Source organism: Zonotrichia albicollis, chromosome Z, assembly GCF_047830755.1.
Source record: "Zonotrichia albicollis isolate bZonAlb1 chromosome Z, bZonAlb1.hap1, whole genome shotgun sequence".
NCBI lineage: Eukaryota > Metazoa > Chordata > Aves > Passeriformes > Passerellidae > Zonotrichia > Zonotrichia albicollis.
The window spans coordinates 46,290,359-46,309,058 of NC_133860.1; the positions used below are offsets into that span (position 1 = coordinate 46,290,359).

The following is an 18,700-nucleotide window of genomic DNA, read 5'->3' on the forward strand; positions in this document are numbered from 1 at the left end:
CAAGCTTAGAAAGGAGTGGTGATTTCTACTTACTCCTTGAGCTATAATGCAAATTTTTCTGGATTGCAGACCTTCAGCTGCTGTAAACATTAGAAGTCATCATTTCCATTACTTTTTAGTTTCTTCTGGTAAGTGAGCATATCATAGAAAAATCATCCATAAATGAGCTGTAACGATCTTTCAAAAGAATCTAAAGAAATCTTTAATAAGAATTTGGAAACATTTAAAATTCAGTTAACTCACTTCTGGTAAGTGAGCATATCATAGAAAAATCATCCATAAATGAGCTGTAACGATCTTTCAAAAGAATCTGAAGAAATCTTTAATAAGAATTTGGAAACATTTAAAATTCAGTTAACTCACTTCTGGTAAGTGAGCATATCATAGAAAAATCATCCATAAATGAGCTGTAACGATCTTTCAAAAGAATCTGAAGAAATCTTTAATAAGAATTTGGAAACATTTAAAATTCAGTTAACTCACTTCTGGTAAGTGAGCATATCATAGAAAAATCATCCATAAATGAGCTGTAACGATCCTTCAAAAGAATCTGAAGAAATCTTTAATAAGAATTTGGAAACATTTAAAATTCAGTTAAAATATCATCAAAACCATAAGGATTAAACTGTGTTTCAAATAGATAGTAAAGGATTAATTAAATCTCTTCCAACCTTATTCATTAGTTTATGGCAGATTTCCCTTTCTATTACATAAACTGAAAAATACCCCAGAGCTTGGTGTTCAAAGCTTAATTAGAGTATTTAGAATGAGTGTTTAGAAAGTGCAGCTCCATACCTGATCTTCAGAGATTTTTACATTTCAAGGAAAATTAGATATCCACAAGAAAGACAAAATGTAAGACAGAAACGCCCCTGTGATTAGCCAATTTTAATTTCTCATGACTGTGTGTCTCACTAGAGCCCACTGGATGGCTCCCTTACCACTGTCAGGGTGTGTATTTCTTTGAGCACTGCGTATTCCCATATTGCAACTGCATTTGATGACTTCCACTGCCTCAGAAAGCTGCTCACAGTAAATGAAAAAGCATCTCCACTTACAGTCTGTGGGTTTGCAACTGCAAGGTGTCCCCCAAAACATTGAAGAGCAAGTTCCTGTAGAAAAGAGTGGCTTCTAATATGTGAGTGTAAAAGATGGCTGAAATATTATAAAAAATGGCTTAAAAAAAAAAAAACAAATCTACCCAAGCCAAGGAAAACCCCAAACCCAGATAATATACTAGTAAAAAAATTAAAATAAATAAATAAACAAATAAAAAATTAAAACAAAACCAAAATTGGATTGGATTATTTCATCCTCTAATAATGCACCACAGAAAGAGCTAGACATAATTATCCTAACACTGAGTAATCCATCCTTCTCAGAAACCTTGTAAAGGCAACAGGACAAGAAAACCTAAGGAACAGAGGAGTGTTGAAAATGCTCAGCTTAGGGGAGTCAAGGATAGCAAAAAGGAGAGGTGTCGTCAGAGTACACTCTGGTTCCTGCAGCAATATGAGTTTACAGTGGAGGATTTACATTACTTTTATCAGCAAGTTGATCCTACAACAAACGGTGCCTTCTTTAATTAGATCTAGATATATGCAAGATGTGATATATCAGAGAGCTGATTACACTGATTTTTTTTGATGTAATAGTTTTAAAGCAGATGGTAACATTTGCAACTGTATGATCTCCACAAGTTAACTCATGGCAGGGCCTTCAGTTATTAAAGATAACTCATAACTCAGGTCTGCATCTTGTGTTGAAAATCTAAAGCCCTATTTATTTTTGTTTTGCCATTTAGTTAGTAAACTACTACCATTTAGTTAGCAATATTCCTAGAGAGATTTTATTGCAAAGCCTTTTATGTGAAAAAAACAACAATGTGAATTAAAAGATTCCCGAATATGTCTGATAAAATTCTACAAATGTTCTCAATTTCTAGTCTATATCCTATAGAGCAGTATGAAATTACTTAATTCTTCCTTTTTTATTCTCTGCTCCTCCCCTTAAATGCAGGTAACTAAAAACCATTTTAAAATAAAAGCATCATGAAAACAATGGAAATAATGGACCAATTCTGTCACCAGACACAGATTCATTCTCTTGAGAAAGAAAACCTCTTAGTCCCTTACTCATATGAAATTCCACTGATATCCAGGAATGTTTTTACTCAATATTGTAAGGTCATATAGCATTCAGCCTTTATTTTTCAGTCTTAACTTTTTTCTTATATTATCATTTCTATCTGATTCATAGAATATATCATTTTGTGTATGTTGAACGTGACAGATATGTAATTGTGTGGAGACATAAACTCCTCTTTTTTCCCCAGAAATTAAGGTTAACTGTCATGGTGTATAAAGGCTGATAGTTTTATACCACACTGGATACATAGATGCTCAGAATGCCACCACAGCAAACCAAAATCACAATCACTTATACCAAGTCAATTAAGCAGCTGGAAGAACTGACTTACATTACCTTTAGGAGGCGATACCTACCTGTATGTATAGAATATGTAAAACACTATGATAGTTAAAGAAAATTCCAACCCATCTATTACAAACTGACTAAATGGTTATCTAGAACTAGTTATTTTGAGCTGCTGGTATTAGTTGCAAAACAGAATTTAAGACTTCTCTTAGTGTTTCTGCCCTTCTAAATCAAGACAGATACAAATTGTCCATACTGAATTTAAATAGTCCCCTACTCATCATGTTGTCAGTTTTGGATGTACTTCTTGGGTATCTCATTTTAGCACATGATGTGCAATTAGCTTAAATGTTTCACTCATAGGTCTACACATGACACCAGAAGTGCTAGGTGTTGAATTTCTATAAGATTACTTCCACTTAGCCTACCCATCATTGTAAAAGTCTAGATGTTTAACCAGAAAATTTTGTGCTGTTCAGTGATTTCGGCACAACTGTTGGCAGAAGAAAGCCCTCCTTCTCACAGGCCCCTAGGATAACCTGGGACTAGAATTTTCTGCATTTTCTATGTAATAAGGAGCAAATATGAACCATTTAGAAATGTCTTGCTCATTGCTACTTTGTGCTGCACACAGTTCATGAACCTCTTCTCTGATAGATATTGAGGAATAGAAATATTTCTAAAAAGAAAAATCCTCTTGACACCAAACAGTACTTGATGAAATTATAATATAGCTTTTTTGGGGTAAAATTGTTATCTCCTTTACAAATTTATAAAATGTAAATGTTTAGATAAGCAGTGTTTGTAATTACAGCTAAGAAAGACCCAGCCCTGAGCTTGGCAAGACATATAAAGTATAATAAGTACTTCCGAAGGCAAGTCAACAAGAAGCGGAAGAGAAGGAAAAAGTAAAGTGTAACCTCCACCCCCTAATGCGCAAAATGATAAAAACACATGAGAAAAAGGCTCAACAAATTTAAATGCTCAACTAATTTTTTGCCTCAGTCCTCTCTGGCAATCTCTCTTCACACACATTGAGTGGATGGACCACAAGGGAGGGAATGGGGGAGAAAACACTCTCCCACCATAAGAGAATATCAGCTGCTTGTGACCAGCCAACGAATCTGAATGTACATAGGTACACGAGACCAGATAAGATGCATCCCACAGACCTGAAGAAACTGACAGATGCAGCAGCCAAACCACTCGAACAGTCACAGCAGTTAGATGAAGTCCCAGGTGACTGGGAAAAAGGAGACATTGTATCCATTTTTTAAAAGGGTAGGAAAGGGCACACTGGGAAGTACTAGCCTGTCAGCCCCAGCTCTGTGCCTGGGAAGATCGTGGAACTGATCTTCCTACAAGCTCTGCAAAGGCACATGGAGGACAGGGAGGTGATTTGAGAAAATCAGCACTGCTTCAACGAGTCTTGACAGAACAATGTATTTGTCTCTTACAATGGAGTGTCTCCGTCAGTGGAAAGGGAAGAGCTATGGATGAAATGTGTCTGAGTTTCTGTAAGGTCTTTTACATGGTGCCCCTAGAACAGCCTTCCCTCTAAAATGGAAATACATGGTTTGATGGTTATTCTATAGGGAACTGGCTGGGGGATCTCATCCAGAGAATAGTGGTCAATGTCCAAAGGGACATCAGTAAGAGGGGGTGTCCCTCAGGAGATCCCTTCCTGGGATCACTACTGTTTCATACCTTTATCTCTGTCATAGACAAAGGGATTGAGTGCAGTCTCAGCAAGTTTATTGACAACACCAAGCTGAGTGGTACAGTTGACAAATCTGAGAGAGGATGCCATACAGATGGACTTTTACAGACTTAAGAAATGGGCCCACAAAAACATCCTGATACTAACAAATTCAAATGCAAAGTCGTATATCTGAGTTCGGGCAGCCTCCGGTATCAGCACAGGCTGGGCTGGATGAAGGGAGTGAGAGCAGCCCTACTGAGAAGGACTCATGGAATTTGGGAAATGAGAACTGGACCCAGCTGTGGGCACACTCAGCCCAGAGAGCCACACGTGTCCTGGGCTGCATCCAGAGCAGGGTGGGCAGCAGGGCAGGGAGGGGATTCTGCCCCTCTGCTCTGCTCTGCTGAGACCCCACCTGCAGGGCTGCATCAGCTCTGGGGGCACAGCACAGGAGGGGCAGGGACCTGTTCGAGCAAGTCCCAGAGGAGGCCACCAAGGTGATTAGAGGGCTGGAGCATTTCTCTCATGAAGATGGTTGGAGAGAGTTAGCATTGCTCGGCCTGGGGAAGAGAAGGCCCCAGGGAGACCTTATTGGGTCCTTAAATACTTAAAGGGGATGTATAAGAAAAATGGGTACAAACTTTATAGCAATGGTTTAAAGGAGGGTAGATTCAGACTGAATATAAGGAAGAAATGTTTCATTATCAGGATGGTAAGACACTGGAACAGGTTGCCCAGAGAAGCTGTAGATGCCCCATCTTTGGAAGTGCTCAAGACTAGGCTGGATGAGGCCCTGAGCAACCTGGTCTAGTGGAAGAAGTCCCTGCCCATTACAAGCGGAGGAGCGAGATTAAAATCACCTTTAAATGTTCCTTCCAACTAAACCATTCTATGGTTTTATGAATCTGCAAAAACATATTAATAGGTATAGTGTAATTTTGACTGACCTTATATTACTTACATATTTGCGACACCTAGTCATTTTTACTATGCATCATCTTGATTTCTATTGTAATTTATTTTCTCATACTTATTTTTCTGGATTTAAGCAAAATACAGTAGTGACCATTTGATTATGAATTATATTCTTCCTCCTTTACTTGTATTTTCTGGAGCTTATATAATGTTGAGAAGAAAAAAAATTCTGCCTTTGGTACACACAGTTTCAGCTTTGAAATACTTTCCTAGCTTGCCTTTAATTAATAATCTGATCACTATATAAGAAAAGATACACCCTTACAGATGAATACATTTTCAGCAGATCAAACTTCATATATTACGCCCAGTAAAGTTTGGCATGCATGTGTTCCTTAATTGATGACTCATTGCTTTAACCTTCATAAGTAAATATTTTTGTAATTAAGAAATAATTACTGGAAATGTTTCCTATTTGTTCCTTTCATATTTTTAAGCAAATATTGAAAACCTTGTTTGAGAAGTACCAACTTTTTTCTTGGTTTTTAATGGGGTCAAGCAGATAGAGGGGTTTTTTACTAATTTTCAGAGGTCAGCTTATATACTAACACAACTTCAAACCCAGAACATTTACTCCTAGGTTAACAGACACAAAAGAAGCAATTGTCTTTAATTAGACAGTAAAATGAGGTTATAATTTCCATTTGGAAGGGTAGCAAAGGATGATGTTACACAGTAAAGGCTAGATCTGCTATGAGTGAAAGACTAGATCAGGCTGGAAGGTGGCTCTGCTGAGCTAGCATTTCAGGGAGAATTAGCTGGCATTGTTGAGCCAGTGAAAGGGATAGACTGCTGTAACCCATACTAATACTTATAAACTATGGAGACATCATTGCATCGAGTTTTAGACTTGAAACTAGTGTCCTGACATGTGCTATTTCTAGTCTTCACACTTGCAAGTTTTGATGAAATAGGATTATAGTTTTAATAATCTGGGTATAATCTTTAGGAATTATGAGCTACTCTTAGTGCTGTTTTACTGGGAGCTGTTCTAAGAATTAAGAGTTAATACTGTTGCTTTTGCTGATGAGACACTGTTAACCTACAGTCATACCTGGATCCACAAGAAATTGCTGTGTGTGGTTAAGCATGATGTGATGCATGTTATCAAGTTTGAAGAAGAACTGGAACTTGAAATTACCTTGTTGATGAGGTAAATTTACAGATTCATTTATGTTGGAAAGGACTTGTAAAATTATTGAGTCCAACTGTTAACCTAGCATGTTCACCACTAATCAATGTCCCTAATTGTCACATCTACACATTTCCTTATAGCCAATCTAAATCTCCCCTGGTGCAACCTGAGGCTGTTTTCTTTTATCCTGTCACTTATTACCCGGGAGAAGAAAGTGATCCCCACTTTCCTTTCAGGAAGTTGTAGTAAGTGATACATTCCCCCTCAGCCTCCTATTCTTCATGCTAAACAACTCTGGCTCCCTCAGTCACTCCTCATAGGAATTGCCCTCCAGATACCTCACCAGCTTTGTTGCCCTTCTCTGAAAACACTTCAGTACCTCAATGCCTTTGCAGTAGGGAGGGGACAAAAACTGGATAGAGGACTTGGGGTGTGGCCTCACCAGCGCTGAGTGCAGAGAGAAGATGACTGCCCTAGTTCTGCTGGCCACAGGCCAGGATGCCACTGGCCTTCTTGGCCACCTGGGCACAGCGCTGGCTCATGTGGTGAGATCATAAGACAATTTCAGTCCTACAGTGATGATTTGTGCCTTGGCTTAGAGAGAAAAAATATTTTTTCTCTAAAGAGAAGGGGTCCAATAATCCCCTTTAGCCAATGAGAATAAAGAATATTAGTGTGAAAGTGGGGGGGGGGGGAAAGTTTAAAAAAAAATTGAACCTTATATCCCACCCCCACCTCACTGTGTGGCCAGGAGGCAAAAAATGGCAGCTGGCATCTTTGTCTCAGGGGAAGGGAGAGAAAAAATGTTCACTCAGCAGCTGGGAACCTGTTGGATTTCTGGCATTGGTCTTCTCCTCACAGCAGGTGAAATTGGTAGATTTTAGTGTAATTTCTCGTGTTGGTTCAGCTTCTATGACGTGTTGGGTTCAGTGCGGCCCCCCACCAGTTCCCTGGACAGACTGAAAAAAAAATTACAACAAAGCAAAAGCCGAAACACGTCAAGCAAAAAAACCAAAAACAGCGGAGAGAATTCCCGCTACAGCCTCCAGGCTAGGGGGAAGGGAGAAAAACCCAAATATTTTGCTTTAAGCTAGCAAAAATTAATCCAACAAAAGCAGCAATGTAGCATCCCAGTCCACACCCGGTGCGCTCCGGAGAGCGAAGGCTGGAACCAAACTGCGCAGGAGCCCGAGGTTCCCCACCCCAGCCCAGGACCCATCTTAAAGCTGCAGCAGCCATTTCTGGGCGTCATGCAGATGATTAGGGCAAAAAGTATCATCATAAAATCACCCCAAGACAACTTAGTAAAGATAAGGGAGTTGGTTTGTACTCCTGATTAAGACAGATCTTGAGGACTGGATACAGCTCTGTGTTAAGAATGTGCTTACACCATTCCGTGTTTCACACAGAAACACCCACATGCATAAAAGCCAATGGTACTGTGGAAAGCTCTGAATGGCCTCATATATAATCCTTTCATATAATTTCCAGAATAACAGAGGCTCAGATTTACAGACACTACCATTTGTGAGTCAGAGAAAGAATGGACAACAACACATAGAGTAGATATGCCCCCTTCCTTTTACAAAACAGTGTGAGACTTAATAAGTTTTATTCTCAATTTTCTAACTTCTGTGCTTACATGATGACTTGCATGTTCATTCCCTAATACCTCAAAATGCCAGTTGACAACTAAGCATTAGTAGCCCTCCTTGCCATTTAAATTTCTCAAATTATTATTAAATACTTTAACATTCATCTCCCTTGCTAGAGAAGACTGGTTTTATGATACACATAAAATATTTATTTATATTAAAACTATGAACTATGTAACTATGAACACTATACTCAACAATTGTTTTTCTCTTTAGCATCTTTTTAAAAAGATGAATGTAGAGAATGCAGAATAGAGAATCTAATATGATTAGATGTAGCAAAAACATCACAGAATTAATGAACAAAAAGTTGAAAGAAAATGTAATGTTTCAGCCATTTCAATAATGTCAAAATTGAAACACAATTAAAACCATAATTCTTTAAAAAATCACTACATTTCCATTAAAAAATGAAAGATTCCAGTATGCTGCAATATATCATATTGATACCTAAACTGACAAGAACAATCCAAACCAAGAAAAAGGTTCTAAATCATACATAGAGTAGAAATTACAATTCATGAAATGTTAGTTTTCACTGCAAAGATTTGTGACATCTGAAATAATTAAGGTCAACAACTTCACTATCAGGAATTAACAAGCTTTTAACAGACAAAATTACATACTGAGCTAAATTATTAAAGAAAGTTTGCTGAAGAGCAGAGATATGTAAAGAAGTATATGAAATTCTGAATCAGTTCTGGAAGAGACTAATTAGATTGATGTAATCTCTCCTTACTTCTTTTTTACCTTTTTCACCATTTCAGAAAAAAATGTTATGCAAATGTATAAAAGCAGATTGTAGAAAGACTTCCCTGAGCTTTAAGTACACCACTACATGAGCAGGTACAATGCTCCCTAGCACATTACTTCTCAATGTCAATAAAAAGAACTTTTATTACTTCTAAACAAGGCAAAACACTCACTGCTCTGTTGTCTTTAACTCTTAGGCTGCTTAGTGTAAACTTCTCATTCCAGCTGTCACAGAGCTCACGCCAATGCTAACAACTTTAGCCTCAACCTTTCTGGCAGAAGAATCATTGCTAAAGTTATTGTTTTCAACGAGGCAGAGTTGTTACCAGTTCTGTTCCCATTATAATCAAAAAGAAATATTTATGTTATGAACTCTGTCACAATTTTTCTGTATTTCATAACTTCCCTGATGGAAAGCACAGTCAACTCTACATTTAGGATACCATGCTTATGCACTCTGCATTATTTGTAACAATTATACTTCATTTGCTTCTGTTCTTTTCATCAAGTTTAAATTAGGTTAATGAAGTCAGGCATCCTGGTTTTCTCTCTTCTTTCCCTGCTGAAATAGTCACATTGACTTCATGGGAGTTAAGTGACACATTTCTGTTCAGCTCAGTAGAAGGATAGTTTCAATTTCCTTCTTCTCTTCCTCTTTCCCAGAAGACACATCTGATAAAAGTGAAATACCCACACAGATTATTACATTGCCTGCAAGTCATTACAAGACTGTCCAGAAAAACAAGTCCTTAAAAAAACTCCCTTATTTTCCTTCTTCTGCTCCCCTTGTATAGCTCCTTCTTAAAACTGTGGCTCATATTTCCCTCTTCCAGTGGCTTCTTTCTGCTTTCTTTGCTTGGCACGATGCTTTCCATTCTTCCACCCCTCCTCACACATCCTGCACGTTTGTCTCTTTGTCAAGCTAATTGCTCGCTTCTTCTGCTACGACCATTACTCTATCTACATTAAGGTCATTACAGAGGTCTCCTACAGGCAAAGATGAAGTTTGCAAAAGGATCTACAATATTCTTAAGAATTCAGGCAGCATTTCAAATACCAGTACAAACATAATCTCAAGTGACCAATTATCTTTATTTTCATGCTAAAGCAACCCACCCATGGAAAACTATGAAAACGCCTACATATGCAAAGGTCCCTTTCCAATAGTTCCCACTTTTCAACCCATATTTTTAAACTTTTGATATTTTATCTCAAAAAACAAACAAGCAAAACAAGCATAATGGTTTTCTCTTGAATACTCCATCATAAAAAGAACTCAATTTTGAAATAAAATAATGCTTATCATTGTGTCATTCTCAATTTATTTGTTTCATTTTGTTTCACTCTTGTTCTATAGATTTTTCTAAGAAAACTAGCTTTGTCTTATCTCATAAAATACCATGTCAATTTTTTCTTTTCTATTCAACTCTATGCTTTTTTGTCACTAATTTATTGAATTTGCCTCCCATTAGATCTTAGCACTTTTCTGATTTCACTTGTGTTTTACCTCCTTATTCTTGACTCCTTTCCTCACTGTAATAATTCCAATAATTTTTGAGCTACTGTCACCCCTGTCCCACCCTACACACTGTGCTACTCACTCAGTTTGCCCTTTAGCATTACCTACTTTTCTTATCAGCACCACCATTGACCAAAGGGGACATTATTGCTTTCTAACTAATTTGTTCTTTTTTTCCTCCTTTTTTTGTAGCCATCTGGGTTATATTCTGGAAAGTGTAAAAGGGGATATGTTGGTGCCATGTATTGAGGAGGAAAAACAGCAAGTATGTTGTGGAGGGGAGGAACGGAAATGTGTGAGCATTAGTTTCCTCCTTTCCACCACATATAAAATTGGGGTGGGGATGGATATAGAAGATATATATCAACATAAAAAGTATGTGAAAGGTAGTGTAGATTTTAGGCCTACTGTGGACTAGACTTGGGTCAGACTCCCTCCCAGCCAGTGAAACAGTTACCTTGCAATCCAGGAAAGGAAGCAGAGGGCCTGTCAGTCTTTCATACATGTCCCTTTTCATACTACAGATTTGTTGAACTGCAAATGATCATTGGTTCCTACCGAGAGAATCTTGAAGGAAGTTTTTGGAAATTATGGTGCTGACTTATAACTCCAATAGAGGGGATATGTAAGCTATATTGAATACCTTTTTACTGTGGAAGAAAATAGAATGGTATTAGAAAAGGTGAAACAGGAGGAATTAGCCAGGGTCTGAAAGAGGCTTCTTTGCCTTGCCTTTGCCCTAAATCCTTGCATTATTTATAGGCAGGATGGGTTAATCAGAAGATGTAGTTATTGTGATATTGGAGGATTTTTTGACAATGAGTAAAGATGACCAGTGGAAAACATCAAGGCATCTCCAGCAGATACCCTATTTCCAGTTAAACCAGGGAAACAAACAAGAGATAATTGATCTGTAGAGGGCTCTCATGTTTAGTAATAACTATCTGTAAGAGCCTGCTAAGCAAAGTTAAAATAGCGATTGCTGGGACAATGGAAGAAGAGCATTGCAGCCATTCCTATAACTCATAAAGTGTACAATTGGAGATACTAAACTGACTAATTAGTTCCTACATATGCTAGAATATCCTCTTCCCTTGTTAGGATGAGATTTACTAATGCAAGTTAAATGCTCAAATGACTTTTTTTCTTGAAAACTCTCTATAGCTATATAATCTGCAAGAAAAGTCATGAAAGGCTTGAACCTGTTTACTAATGACTCAGACCTCGGAAGAGCCTGAGAATGACACCCAGGAGGCAGTATTTAATGTGGTAATACCTCCTTTATGAGATTCAAAGAAATCAGCTAAAGCAAACACCATGACTCCACTTAAAAGTAGAACTCAAACCAGGAGCAGACCTGGTGACAATAAAACAGTGCCTGATCAAACTGCAAGCACATGAAGATCTGAGCCCTTTACAGAATCAGAGAATGGGTGAGGTGGGAAGGGAGCACTGTGGGACATTGGGTCCAACCTTCCTGTTGAAGCAGACTATCCTAGAGCACATGGCACAGGAGTGTGTCCAGAGGGTTTTTGAATATTGCCAGTGAGGGAGACTCCAAAATCTTTCTTGGCAATCTTTTATAGTGAATGGTCAATCACACAGTACAGAACATCTCCCTTGTATTCAGACGGAACTTTCTGTGCATCAGTTCCTGCATATTATCTCTTATTCTGTTCCTTGGCATCACTGAGAAAGCCTGGGTCTATCTCTTTGGCACTTCCCCTCCCCCTTGGAGGCATTGCAGGCATTGATGGTGCCTCCTCTCAGTTGTCTCTTTTCCAGGCTAAATATACCCAGCTTTCAACCTTTCATCATAAAAGAGTTGCACCAGTCCCTGAATCATCTTAGCCACCCTCCAGTGGATCTGCTCCTGGAGACCTGTGTCTCTCCTGCACTGAGTAGCTCAGAACTGGACACAGAAATCAAGATGCAGCTTTGTGAGGTCAGGAGAATTAGGATTTGTAGAGAAGCAGGATCATCTCCCTCAACCTGCTGGCAATGTTCTTCCTAATGCACCCCAGGATAGCATTGTCTTTCTTGTCTATCTTTCTTCAACACTGCTTGCTCATGGACAAAAACTCAGAAACTCTTGACTCATGGACAGGTTGATGTGTTGACAGATGAAAAATCATTTGCACCTAGTGAGTTATACAGGACATTTTTTCACAAGACATTGGCTCAAAACTGCTGCTCACTCGGCTGAGTATTGTAGTAATTGTTGGCTGTAGTATACTTCGGCACTCTGTAAAGAAAAGGGACTTTGGAAAAGGGAGTGGTCCCAGGCCAGGGGAAATCAGACAGGAAACCTAAACCTAGCTCTTCAAATCATCAAGCTCATAATCAAAAATGAAGAATTCTCCTGAAGGGGACCAGGGGAATCATCCTCAGCTGAGGCCCTGGTTACATTATTCCTGGGGAATGAACAGGTAATTAAAAAAAAATATATATTGGAGCACCTTGTTTGGTACTGAATGCATGCAGAGGAAAACTTAGCTTGGAACCAGTAAGTATTGTGGGGTGTGGGAGAGAGGAAAGAGAAAAGGCTGGTTTTTTTCTACAACAGTTACCATTTAAATTAAGAAAACAGTGGGGGACACATCAGTTTTTGTATAAGCCTGAATGCCCAATTCCCTTGTTGAGGAGAGATTTTTTTGGAAAATTGAATAATCATATAACTTTCCTGGATGAGGAAATCTAAATTCAAATACCTGAATGAAAAGCCATTGAGACAATGATTTTTATGTTACAGGAATCCAATGAGGTAGAAGAAACCCCAGAGGAAACAGACAGTGCTGTAACTGCAGTGGTACAGGTAACTGAGATGCCTGGAGGATCAAAGCTGGAGAGTTGTTCGATTTTGAATGGGAGAATTAAAAACTTGGGTGGAAGTTTCAGCTAACATGGACTCTGCTATCCCAGGGCTTCAAAACAGCCACACATGTCCAGCAATTAGCTGGCAAAAGAAATGGAAAGTTGGAAAAGAAAAATCTGCACAGAGTTTTACTACAACATAAAGATTATATTCTACCAGCAATCAATGAAGGAAGTGCCTCAGTGCTACTAGAGGTCTGCTAAATTTCTTACACAATCTGGATACAGGATATCAAAGAAAATGGCACAAACAGGAAAAAAAGTGAAGCAGTAATATAACTTGGTTTTGTTATGTTGCAAGGAAAAAGCAGCCAGAAAGCCTTGGGAAGCAGCCAAAAGGAAGCCATTTGTCAGACTCTGGAGCCAAGAACTGTACAAAATCTATGAGCCTTCTTAGCAGAATGCTAAAATACCAAGTTGCCTTACTGGAGCAGGAAAATGAACTTAAGACTTCACCTTAATAGTGATTCTATCCAGGACCCAGAACTGGAGCTATACATTGGTGGGAACAGCATGGTATGAAATGGAAGATGTGCATATGGGTATGCAATGGTAACCTTGACCCAGGTAATAGAAGTCTTTACTAAGAACTCATTAGCACAAAAAGCAGAATTAATGGCTTTACACCTAGTGCTGGCAAAGGGTAAACATATGCACTGATTTAAAGATGGTTTTGGGATAATACACTCCCATAAAATCATATGAAAGGAAAGTGGATTGTTACAAGAGTCTCCCAGAAAGTATGAAAAAGAAATTAGTGAACTACTACAGAGTGTGTAAAAGCCAAAAGAAGTGGCCGTAATGCACTTGTGAAGCCCATGAACTGTCACAGTCAATCTTACTGCAAACCCTAGTCCGGCTCAGTCAGGGGAGAGTGGCACAAAATAGAGGGATGGGTGCGATGAACTTGCCCAAAAATAAAGGTCTTGCCCAAAAATAACTTGCCCAAAAATAACAAACGCAGAAACCACACAGTCTGAGGAGCAAGATCAAAAGACATGGAGAATGGTGAACATAACAAGATATAGGGATATTCTGAGGGTAAGGTTCTAATCACGAATGTAAACTCAGAACGTGACCCTACATGTGACAGGTTCCAAACCAACTGAGAAAAAGAACCAGAAACATTACTTAATATAGAATAGTTCCATTAACATATTGACCCATGACCACACTCTTCTTGCCATGACCTCACTAGATATTTCCCTTTCAATACCCTGCTTCCCGTGACCTCAGGTTGATGCCTTCTGTATATGCTACTGAGGCAAAACCACTATTTATCCCAGCTGGCTGTGTTCCCGCAATCAACCCGTTTGGAAACTCCCCAGTTAATGCAGGGAATCAGTTAGCTGATAAAACAGCCAAAGAAGTAGCTGAAAAATACCTAGCAAAAAGCTGAAAAAGCTAGAATAAAAATCAAATTATAAAAATCAGGACATGTAGTTAGCCCAATCCTTAAAAGTTATGAAAAATTCCAGCAGCTGATTGGTAACCTCATGCGGGCAGATAATTGTACCTCCACAATTTAAGATAAAACGCCAGGAAGAACTCTGGAAAATAGGGAAAGAGAAAGGAAAAGTTGAATTGCTGCAAATATCTCTGTGCATCAGTAGGAATCCTGAGGTAAAGCAGCTCATACCTGTGGGCCAGGTTCTAAGGTTGGGATGTGTTTGTAGAAATTATTCTGCCTTTCTTAATGACACCTGGTCTGGCCCAAAAAACAATGAGACTTGGAGAGATATAGACTGTCAGCAGACGTTGTAAAATCATTAGGACCCACAGCACAGGTAGGAAGTAATGGAATTTGGACCACACATTAACCATCAGGAGAATCAAGAGAACAGTGGACATTGGGAGTAATAATGTTCTGTCCCTTGTGGAAGGAGTCACTACTGGGAGCCCAGCTAAGGGGAGAAGTTAAACATGACAAAACTTGGAAACATCCCAATATGCAGATTACAGTGAGATGGCCTTCAGAGTCTATCTTACTCCTCAGTTATCTACCTTTAGGAATAGCCTAGCCACACACAATTTGACTCTACAAACGGAAACTTTAGCAAATGCAACTCACTTGGGCTTTGCTGAAATAAATGAAAAATTGCAAGCCACAGCTAAAACAACCCTACAAAACAGATTGGCTTCAGATCTATTGCTCTTACATGAAGTACATGCTTGCTTGAATTTAAACAATAGTTGTGTGCACATTCCAAATGTGACTGTTTAACTGGATGATCAGATAGACAGGATAATATTGCTGCATCTCAAAGAGAATTAAAGGCAGGATTAGAAAGTGACTGGTTAAATAACCTATTTAAAGGACTTGGATTTTCTCTGACTGGTTGGTGGGCCTCGCTTTTGCAAAGTATAATTGTGATCATATTAATAATTGTGATTATGATGCTTGCTTTGAGCTGCTGAAAAAACATGATTTCTCATTCAACACAAGGAAGTTACATGGTGTTAGTAAAAAAGCAAGGTGGGGCTTATGAAGGCTCAAGGAGAAGACAAGCTTCACAAGCCTCAAAGGGTGGGAAGGTTGCCAGAAGAAAAATCGTTTGTACCTAGTGGGTTAACACAATGCTTATTCTTCAAAAACCACTGGCCTATGGAGCTGCACAATACTTATCCTGTAGGAAGAAGTACTGGAACGCAAACAGCTCAGTTGTGCCAACTTTTTACCAGTTCACCAGGTGGCCAGGTATGACTCTGGGGTTCAGTGACCATAAGGGACCACCAAAGAGACCCCCAGGACAGAAGAACACAAGTGCAAAGGGGAGGGAACATATATTAATGATTTTAGGGAAATTATTATCATATGTACGTTTATTCTGGAAAAATCAATTAAAATTGTTGGAGCTTTTTCTGCACTCAGCTTGCCCAGTGTTTCAGAGGAAACAACTCTTTGTGCATCTGGCTGAATAAAGAATGCCTTTTTCTTAATGCTACAGTGGTGTTAAGGATTTTTAATTTTGCAAATTTTTGGTAAAAATTGTTCAGTGGGATCGCCAGCTCCTCCTGAGAGATACTTTCCAGAAGGTCAGCCCCCAGCAATGGTGCATAGGGTTATTTCTTCCTGGGTGCAGGGCCCTGCATTTGCCTTTATTGAGTTTTAGAAGGTTTGCCAAACTCTCCAGTTAAGTTGAGAATTAAAGGAACTTTCCCAGCAGCAGGGATGAAAGTGAAGGGATCTTTCCCAGCAGAGAGATGTGTAAGGTCTGTAAATGGCATGAACAGCTATAAACATCTCGCCAGCTTCCTGGTGCTCTGTAATATAAAAGAAGAGGTCAGCTCTGCAAAGGCACATGTGGCTGTCTTTGATACATCTGAGCTTATTTGTACATCTTGGCAAATGTCACAGGCAACCCATGCATTTATGCTATCAAAGGCTGATTTTGGTGAAGAATTTAAAAAGGAACTGTCTAGACCAAGGAGAGAGATAGATCTGAACTGTGACCTGGAAGTTGTTCTTTTTAGCCTGTAGACCTGAATGTGGTGCCCTTTTTGATCAAAGGAGCAGGGGTGGCAATGAGTTACTATACTCTTTAAATGTCTCACATGTAATATGGTAAAAAGCATGGTTACCAAATAAAGGGTAGCTGAAACAATTATGTTGATTATTTATCCTTTTCTAGTGGTACTTATTGTTAATTGTGTCTTAAGTGTGTGCATATATTATGGAAGCATGAAAAATATACTTTCTAGAACATACCCAATAATGACAATGGCTAATATCAGTGCTAAATGATTCTCAGATTTCATTAATACAAAGAACAGTAAGAGGGGTGCTAACAAATTTACAAGAGAAAAGATACAGTGGGACTTGATGGTGTGGGGAAATCCCTTGGAATTAGAGAGAAAACAAGAGGAGACATTTTTTGGTAAAACAAATGAGGCTCAAATGGTCTCATATTCAGATTGAGAAATTTAGGTCTCAAAGGGGAGAATCATGAATGGTGAATGACTTAAGGAAAAGATTTTGCAGAGTGAATAACTGAGAACAACACATGAGTGGGAAACTGTCTGGCAGTGTATGATAAATTTAAGTCAAGTTAGCAAAATCAGCTACACCTGTGTCCTTTAGCCTAACTTAGCTCATTATTGCATGAAAACCACACCTCTAAATCTAACTTAAATTTCCTTTATTTGGGTTCAATGGCTAGTAAATAGGCATGTAATTAGAAATTAGGTATGCTTGTACTTCTATGTTATGAAAGTAGTAATTTTCAGCCTGACTGTAGCTGGTTTTGTGCGTTCACCTCTGCACAAACATGAAAGAAACAAGTATCTTGTATAGGTCAGCCTCTTACACAACAGACAGAAGAACCTGTATTTGGGACAGCACTGCCAGTGAGAAGGCTGGAGGAGTTTGCCAGGAAGGGACCTGTGGCCCCACATTTCTCTTTACAGAGAAAAGCAAGGCACAATTCTTCCCAAAAATATTTCTGGGATTCACCTTCTCTGAAGGTCAGAGAAAGAAAACACAATTCTTATCCTTTGCTGTGCCTGTGTTGTGCCAAAGTAGAATGCAATATGGAGATTGTTTACCCAAAGTCGTGGTGTTTTGTTTCCTTGGCCTATCAGGGCCAAGAGTGTAAGAGTGTGTGTGTGTGTGTGTGTGTGTGTGTGTGTGTGTGTGTGTGTGTGTGTGTGTGTGTCAGGACTGTTGACTGACAGTCAGGAGATTCTGTGCAGTTGGAGTGCAGTGTGTGCAGAGTTGATTGCTTGGCAGATTCAGTCTTAGATATATAGAATAATACAGTATAATAAAGTAGTTAATTAGCCTTCTGATATCAGTGGAGTCAGATGCATGGTTTCTCTCTCTCCTTGTCGGAGTTCACTGGGTCCCACAATAGGGACTCAGAGGGGAAGGCTGGTGACACCACAGACCACCTCGTGTCACACTCACCAATGACAGTTGGGATAAGAAGGAGAAAGAGCAGGGTATTAGGAGTTAAGGTGCTTGTCTTCCTAAGCAATCTTTAAACATGACAAGGCTCTGGTTTTGTAGAAATGGATAAATGCACAGATGCCTGTCAATTTTATGTACTCAAATACTTCCTCATTTTGCTTTGTGTGCACAACTTTTGTTCATAACTAAATTTTACCGTTTTAATTAAATTGTTGTTTTTTAGATGCCCATTTTCTCACTTTCAACCCTCTTTCTTTGTTCTCCACCTCCTTGTGACAGAGTGACCAAAGGAATGTGTGGCGCCCAGCTGTCCAACAGGGCTAGCCCACAACAGCTCTGTAATTCCAGATTTGCCTGGCGGTTAATTCGCAGAATTACCCGATGCAGAAAAATACAGAGATCCAAGCGTACACCAGATTCGCGGCGTAAACTAAGCTTTCCTTCCTTGCCTAGTCTCGCCCAGTATTTGTAACGGCCGCCAGTATTAATCTGTATCTGTGAGGCAGGGTTACATGTAGCTCTATCAGTGTAGGGTTACATGTAGCTTTATGTCCCGGGTAGCGCTGTTCCCGCTTGCCCACGGACGCCGGGGGCTGCCCGGCCGCCAGTTCCGGGCGCAGGGCCCTCACAGCCCTCGGCGCCGCGCGCGCCGCCATGGAGACGCCAACGGCCGCCTCCCCTCCCCCCGCGGGCCTCGCGCCGGACGGGCACAGCGCGCGGGGCGGAGCGGGCGGGGCCGGGG

The 18,700-nt window shown here is 39.5% G+C and overlaps 1 long non-coding RNA gene across 11 annotated transcripts in view; it reads right to left on the reverse strand.

The window, feature by feature from the left end:
- LOC102073932 (uncharacterized) overlaps positions 1–944 on the reverse strand; it is a 39,462-nt gene extending 38,518 nt beyond the window's left edge. For 7 of the 11 annotated variants that reach the window (XR_012578066.1, XR_012578069.1, XR_012578068.1 and 4 more), the window contains exon 1: positions 796–943. This is a non-coding gene — a long non-coding RNA (uncharacterized LOC102073932). Of the gene's footprint in view, positions 1–33; positions 367–795 lie in introns of those variants that run through there. The other 4 variants (XR_012578058.1, XR_012578061.1, XR_012578062.1 and 1 more) reach the window with 4 other exon arrangements.
- Positions 945–18,700: the final 17,756 nt, after the last annotated feature.